Below are 8,286 nucleotides of genomic sequence, written 5' to 3' on the forward strand. Positions count from 1 at the left end.
CCCACCAAAACTTCGGATAAACTGAACCTCAGTTTCTCTGTCAGTGTCAGGGACCACATAGCTCTCCTCACTCACTGCCTTGCGGGTGTCTGGGGAGCTGATGACAGGGCTGTGTTCATACCTATCGGGAACGCTGCCTCATCTTCTGCCAGACTCTGCCCTGCGACAGTCCAGCCAATGGGAAAGGTCATTAGTGACATCACCACTGTTGATAGGGTAGATATGAAGAGCTATAGATGAATGATAAAGCCTGAGGTTCAAAGCCAGGCAAGGATACCACATCATGACACAGAGGCGCAGCACAGCCAGGCCATAGGACTTGACTCTATCCCTTCCCCTCATGACACTGACAGACAGAATCTGCTCTCAGGACACAGGACAGATAAACAGAGAAACCCCATGTCCTCAAGAGAGAAGAGAGCTGACGTGGTTTTTTGTCTTCTATTTCGCCAACCTCTGAGTTCCTGTTTGGATTTTTTAACATGAATAGGAATCTCATACTCCAAGGTTCCATGATGCATTTATTATCCTACTTCCTCTGGATTATTTTTACCAGATTCCAACTTCGTGAACCGAACACTAATTTTCAGCCACCCTTCTCAAGATAACTTTCTTTGAAGATCACTCATCCATACCATGCTGGCTGTTCCCTGGACCTCTCATCTGTAGCATCTTTCATATCTTAGAGTTAAAACAATGCTACTATTTGACTCATGAGTCTTTAGAAGTCCATGACGCACACCAGAGTCACTCATTTACAAGCTGTTTTTTTTAAGATTTACTTATTTTATGTATGTGAGCACGCTGCCACTGTCTTCAGACACACCAGAAGAGGGCATCAGGTCCCATCACAGATGGTTGTGAGCCACCATGTGGTTGCTGGGACTTGAACTCAGCACCTCTGGAAGAGCAGTCAGTGCTCTTGACCACTGAGCCATCTCTCCAGCCCTACCAGCATTTTTTTTTAAACACAAACTTCTCTCATATTAAATCTCCACTCCTAGAACCTCAACTCAGCAGACCAGAGGTGGCCACCTTGCTTTCTTTGTCCTGGCTAACTCTTATCTTTTATCCTGAGGATAAAAATGCTGGCCCACCCTGTCTCCAGGGTCTTCAAACCCCAGGCAACGTAACTCTTTCTGTGAGTCACCATGTCGCAGAATTACATGACAGACCACAGCAGAGATGGCCCAAGCCATCCTTCCCACAGTTGGACAAGGGGGTCAAAACTGGTAGAAATCTTGATAAGGGCAAGGATGGACATCTAACTTCTCCACAGTCTGTATCGAATCTGTAGTCAGCTCTACACAGTTGGTGCTAGGGAGTGTGCAAAGCCAGGTTTGGACTCATTCTGCTTACGGCCTTATAGCGACATACTCTAGGAGGTTGGTGTGCAGAGGTGGCATGGGGTGGGGTGGAGACTTCAGGAAAATACAGGTGTCCCTAGTCATTCACTGATCCACAAGTAGTCCTTAATAAATTCATTTTACTCATCAAATTGAGCTTGGGTAAGTCATCCTTTGAGCTGTGGGTGCCATCCCAGTCCGGGAGCAGGTACTAATTTTATTCTCCCCTAAAGAAATCATGTAATAAAAATGTCTCCAATAAGTATAGGAATGACCACCCCACCCCCAGCCACCATCCCCAAGCCCCACAGTTGCATGAAGCTAAAACAGTGCTTTATATATATAAGCCTGTAGTCGGTGTGGGGTGCCAAATTCTTTCTATCATGGTTGCTTTGTTGGGCCTCAGGCTAGTCACATTCCTGAGAGCTTTAATGACACTGAAGGTGACATCCTGGCACTGGTATGAAGGGCGAGCTAAAGAGCCCCCTACCATCTGTCTGGGTTGTTTGTTGGGGCCTTCAGCTGTTCTAGGGACCATGCTGACATGGAATATTGACAGGGAAAATCCCAGAGGACTTATGAATCCCTCGGAGACCTATGGGAGTAAGGAGCATGGGGAGGATAAGGCTGATAGGTTTTGTCCTTCACAAAACCCCTTCCCAAATGTCCCTCAACATCTAATCCTCTCACTCTTGTAATATCCAGCGTTTCAGGTATGGTGCCTTCGACATATCAGCTGGCACCTTAAGCTTTCGGTTATCTGAGTTCTCAGGGTCACCCACGTCTCCCAAGGGGGCTGCACCCATAGTAACATAGTCCTGGCACTGGATGGGTGAAGGGGTTGGGGCATTCTCTGGGAACTGAACTATACTTGCATAGTTCATTTTTTACAAAGCTTTTAAATATTGAGACCTGAGAGATGGCGTGGCGATTAAGAATGCTTCTGCTCTTAGCAGAGGAGCCAGACTGGATTCACACCCAGGTTGGAGCCACCCACAAGGTATCTCACAACCAACTTTATCTCCATTTCTAGGGAAATATGAAACACTCTTCTGGGTTCTGTGACACACAGACGTGCGTGCAGGCAAGACTCCCATATACATAAAATAAAAATAAATCTTTTTTTTTCTTTTTTTAAAGATGATGCATGGGAAAAGAATTTAGTGTGGTGCCTGGCACAGAACAGTTGCTTTAAAATGCTGCTAACAGCCAACACGAGCTTTTTCCAGCTTTCCCAGATCCCCGTGGAGATGAGATGGACTTCCTATCAGGCCCCAGTAGCCTGTCCTTTGGCGTGATTAAGCCTACCCGTTCATTCTTGGAGATATAGAGTCAGAGAAATGGCCCCGCCCCTTCTCTTTCAAGCAGTGACCCAGGCTGCTCTCCCGGGGAAGACACGCCCAGACAACCAGCGTAGCAGCCAGCACTGCCCTCTCCTGGCAGAGGCAAAAACAACATGTCTCTGGAGCCTCCGTGAAAGGGGCGGAGAGAAAGCAGCTAGGACTGTGTTGGGAAGAGCTAAATGCCAGCCCCAGAACTACATATAAGTGGCTCCGGTTTCAGACCTCAGTTCTGAGAGTCGCTCGGGACCGATGCCCCTCTAATCCCTGCACCGCTTTCTCCCCAACACCATCCGCTGAACGGCTGCCATAGCGCCCAGGCCTTACAGTGGCTTCAGTGGCAACTGCCTTGAAACCCTTCCTCTGCGCATCTACATTCTCCGTGTCAAGCCCAGAGTAACATCACCTCCCCACGGACACCCCTTCCATAAAACCACTCCTCTCTGCACAGCCTGCATGACCTTGCTGGTCGCTTCTTGTGCTTTGGTTGGTATCCAGGCAAATAAGGGACCACGTTAGATCAGATCTGATGCCCACCCCACCAGAGAGGACTTACATCTGGTGCTGCAAACTCAGGAGCCTGTGGCTGAAGAGATCATAGACCCTAGTGAGGAACTATGGCTGTTGGTTTGCTAAATAGACAAGATGTGCTCAAGAAGGGCCTTCTAAATAACTGTGTCTGTGCCCATAGAACACTGTTTCTGTCCACCCTATTGATCAGCAATGACTGTATAGATTGATACCTGGCCAAGAACAAAGACGAGAAATGACCATTGGATACTGTACTGGCTGGTTTTGTGTCAACTTGACACAAGCTGGAGTTATCTCAGAGAAAGGAGCCTCAGTTGAAAAAATGCCTCCATGAGATCCAGCTGTGAGGCATTTTCTCAACTAGTGATCAAGGGGGGGAGGGCCCAGCCCATTGTGGGTGGAGCCATCCCTGGCCCAGCCCATTGTGGGTGGTGCCATCCCTGGACTGGTAGACCTGGGTTCTATAAGAAAGCAGGCTGAGCAAGCCAGGGGAAGCAAGTCAGTAAGTGACATCCCTCCATGGCCTCTGCATCAGCTCCTGCTTCCTAACCTGCTTGGGTTCCAGTCCTGACTCCCTTTGGTGATGAACAGCAGTGTGGAAGTGTAAGCTGAATAAACCCTTTCCTCCCCAACTTGCTTCTTGGTCCTGATGTTTGTGCAGGAACAGAAACCCTGACTGAGACAGATACCCATCCATAAATGGGATGTCTGTATCATCCTTTCCAAAACTCAAGAAACATCCTGGAGAAAAAGTAGAAGGAACGTAAGAACCTAGGGAAGGTGGGGAACAGGGGTGAGGTACTGACTTCTTGGCATGATGTGGCTGCTGTACTCAAGAACCCACACCAGCCATGACTACCTGCACAGACTCAGCCTAGGACTGGGCCCCTTGAGATCCTGTCATAAGCCTGGACGTGGTGGCACATGCCCTCAGTCTCAGCATTAGAGAGGCAGAGTCAGTCTTTGTGTTGAGGCCAACCGAGGCTACAACAGTGAGACCCTGACTCAGAAAAGGGGGAGGGGGTCTGAAAGTGGAAAAGGAGCTACCTGAGAAGAAAAATATAATCAAAATCAATACATGTGTGAAAATGTAATGAAACCCATTGTTGTGTATGATTAACATGTGCTGATAAAAACATTTTAAAGGGGGGCTAGAGAGATTGCTCAGTGGTTAGAGCACTGACTGCTCTTCCAGAGGTCCTGAGTTCAAATCCCAGCAACCACATGGTGGCTCACAGCCATCTGTAAGGAGGCATGCCTGAGCAGGGAACCCGTGTGCTACTTGGACTTGGTGCTGTGGAACTGGAGGAGCACAGTCTCCTCCTTCCACCTGGGGCAGCTGAATATCGAGGGCCAGATGACACTCTGACAAGGTGTCTGACTCTGGACCTGCAGGAGGAGGGGACTGCTGCCCTAGGAAGAATGTGGGGATGTCTCCTGGTCCCCTGACAGAGGCTTTGCTCAGAAATAAACAATCACCCTCCTCTGCTGGCCTGCTTCCATTTTAACATTTTCAATGTGTCTGCTAAGATATCTGGGTCTGATGGCTGTCACAATTTCTACCCAAAAGAAAGCAAATAGAGCCAGGATACAGACACCCCAACTCCCAGACTTTAGGTCCAGCACAGCTAAAACACAGGGAAGTCACTCAATCTCTGTGTCTCTTTGTCTGTATGTCTGTGTCTCTGTCTGTTTCTCTTTCTCATACACACACACACACACACACACACACACACACACACGTGCATATCTGTGTCCCTCTATCTCTGTTTCTCTCTCTCACACACACACACACACAAACACATACACACACATGCACACACACGTCTGTGTCCCTCTATCTCTGTTTCTCTTTCTCATACACACACACACACACACACACGTGCATATCTGTGTCCCTCTATCTCTGTCTCTGTCTCTCTCTCTCTCACACACACACACACACACACACATGCACACACGTCTGTGTCCCTCTATCTCTGTCTCTGTCTCTTTCACACACACACATACACACAAACACATACACACACATGCACACACACGTCTGTGTCCCTCTATCTCTGTCTCTCTCTGTCTGTCTCTGTCTGTCTGTCTGTCTGTCTCTCTCTCTCTCTCTCTCTCTCTCTCTCTCTCTCACACACACACACACACACACACACACACAGAGTCCTACCCTCCTTTCACCCGCCTGCCTGCCTGTATCTACAATCTGCAGGCTCTGAGCGCCCCCTGCTGCCCATTGTCCCATCTACACCAGCACAGAGAGCACAGAGCCCATTCCTGCTGTCCAGGACTGGGACCACACCTCTCGGCCCTACTTCTGTGAGCCATGGAGGAGGCTTAGCACCATCTGGGGTCTCCTTCTCCCCTCCACTCCCTCCAGTACAGAGGAAGATTGCCTGGCAGAGATCTGTACGGGTAGAGCCCTCAGGTGTCCTGACCCTGGGTCACCCTGCAGGGTCACAGCAGGAAAATTGTCTGAGGTTCTGAGGCTGAACCCTGAGAGAGAGGTAAAAGGAGCAGGTTCAGGGCTCCTTAATGGAGGCTATTACGGATCTCTGTCCCTGGTTGGAAGTTGAGAAATCCCTTTCTTCTGCAAATCTGCCCTTTCTTGCCCAACCCCATTCCCACCAAGCTGTGGACTCCCAAAGGCTCCTGTGCCACCCGCAAGGCCGTCACACACCCTGGTAGCCCTGACATGAAACATATTAACGGATTCCACTTATGTCCAGAGCCAAGGAGGGAGAGAAGGCGGGGGCTGACAGGGAGGCTAGCGTTCTGAGAGAGCCACGTGGCACGGCACACGCGAGTGCACAAGTGTTCTTACACATGTATACACACATATGCAAACACACATATGGGCTCTATGGGTCCTGTAAGTGTACACGTCTTAACAGAGGCATCCTACAGACACAAACCGCCAGCAAAGCACCCATCTTTGCAAATGGTCACTGGCCACATGCACAAACCTCCATGTGCTGAGATGATTCCACGGTGACACGGAGCTCAGTTTGAAGCCTGATTTTGCCCTTGGAGTTGTATAACTTTCAAAGCCTCAGTTTCCCCACCTGTGAGAATGGGTACTAAGGGTGGCTGTATCCAGGGCTATAGGGCCTGAAGGGAATAATGCGTGTGGCTGGCCAGGTACGGAGCAAGTGTTCCATGGCTGGCAGAACACATCCCAGGCCTCTGTGTGACAGGACTGGAAAGGGACATGGTCCCCATCTATGATTTGAAACACTGAGGCCTCAGCCCAGGCACACACGTGACCAGGAGCATGCACACACTCGGGGGCACTTGTGTGTTTATGCTGTTTACGGAGGCTGCTTAGCTACCGCTGTGCTCAGAGCCCGTGAAGCCCAACCCCCCAGTGCCTGTTGGGACATGGCCTGGCTGGATTCCCGCATTCCTGCTGCCTCCACTTCCTCTTGGTCACAGACACTGGGTGCAAACTAGACGGCGTAGGGATCACTTAATCTCTAGGCCACAGAGGCTTTACTGTGATACTTTGTGGCTCTGGCCTGAGACTTGGGGTGCCTAGGGTTCTCCTGAGAGCTCTACATCCTACTCCCCCACTCCGTTTGCACAAGCTCCATATGCTAAGACCATAACTCTGGCAAGGCAAAGCTCTGGGGTCTGACCACATTGTGTCCTCCCCCCACCCTACAGCCTAGGTCAGAGGGAAAAGGATCCGCTGTCCTGTGTCAAGAGGGAAAGAACCATGGTTCGAGTACTAACTCAAAGCCTCGAACCATTAAGCCAGCCACAAGGTCTGTGAGGCTTCAAGGCCCCCCTGAAGGCTTTATGTCAGTCACAACACCCCCAACACACCAGGCCCCAGGTGACTTAACCGAGGCTCTTAGGCCCTGACAGGCAGCACCACGGGAAACAGTGCCTTGTCTCCTTGGTTTCATGCCCAGCACCTCTCCATCTGTCCACTGGTGTGAACAGACCACATAACCCGTACCACCCCAGTTGGCAATCTCCCCCTATAAATGGACAGGGCTACCTCACTTTAACTTTGGAGCACAGACCTCCTTCATGGGGTGACATCCCAGAACCAAGAGTGGACCCTGTCTACTCATTTTAAGAGACAATCTGAAGACCAGGCAGAGAAAGAGCCTGGCCCCCAGCCACACAGCCCACTAGCCAGCAGGAGGACCTCTGACCAACCCCCATTAGCAGACAAGGATAGACCTCTCCCTCTGAGCTTTCTCGGGTACACTGCCCAGCCAGTGGTGAAATGGGAAAGAGACTGGGGGTGGGGGGCACCATGTACCCTAAACCAATAAAATGCCCTCTGCTGAAAGGAGCAGATGAGGGAACCTCTCCCCCGGGCCAGCCTGAAATAATAGGGTTCCTTCTAGAACTCCCAGCAAGTTGATGGATCAGGAAGACAGTTGTCACAGCCAGGCATGGACCCAGGGAATGATGGTCCTGAAAACATCACACCTGCCTACCACATGTGAGACAGAGAGAGGAAAAAGTTCTGGCCCAGGACCCTAACTGGAGGAACTCCAGCCTCAGTTTACCCAGCTGTCAAGTGAAGATAATATTTGCACACCCCTTCTGGCCACCACACTGCTGAAACTGCTCCTTAGTCTGAGTTTCTACCTCCAAAGGCCGGGTGTGTGCCTGCCCAGAGCCACTCTGGCTCTGCCCTGCAGGGCAAGAGCAAAGGAAGCAAGAGCTGGGGTGAGCACTCCTCCGGCCCCTCCAGCCTGCTCCCCGCTTCCTTTTAGAGCCACCAGCTAGGAGAGGCCAGACCAGCTTGCCAGCACAGACCAAGGTTTCTGTTTCAATATAGTCTCAGTTCTCTACCCCCCCAGCCTGAGAACCGCAGCCCACGGAAGGAAGGAAGGAAGAAAGGAGGGAGGGAGGATTAAGACACTAAGACAGGACCCTTTGTAAGGAGCTGATTGTGGATGTAAACACAGAGAAGCTTTTTCTCCCGGTTAACACAACCACAGCCAGGATTATGACCCTCTTAACAAGAGGAAACTGAGGCCGGACATTCGGGGAAAACCTCTGAAGCAGTAAAGCCAGGTGTGGCTCATGCTGTCAGGATT

Source organism: Micromys minutus (assembly GCF_963924665.1).
Source record: "Micromys minutus genome assembly, chromosome: 27".
In the NCBI taxonomy this organism is placed as follows: domain Eukaryota; kingdom Metazoa; phylum Chordata; class Mammalia; order Rodentia; family Muridae; genus Micromys; species Micromys minutus.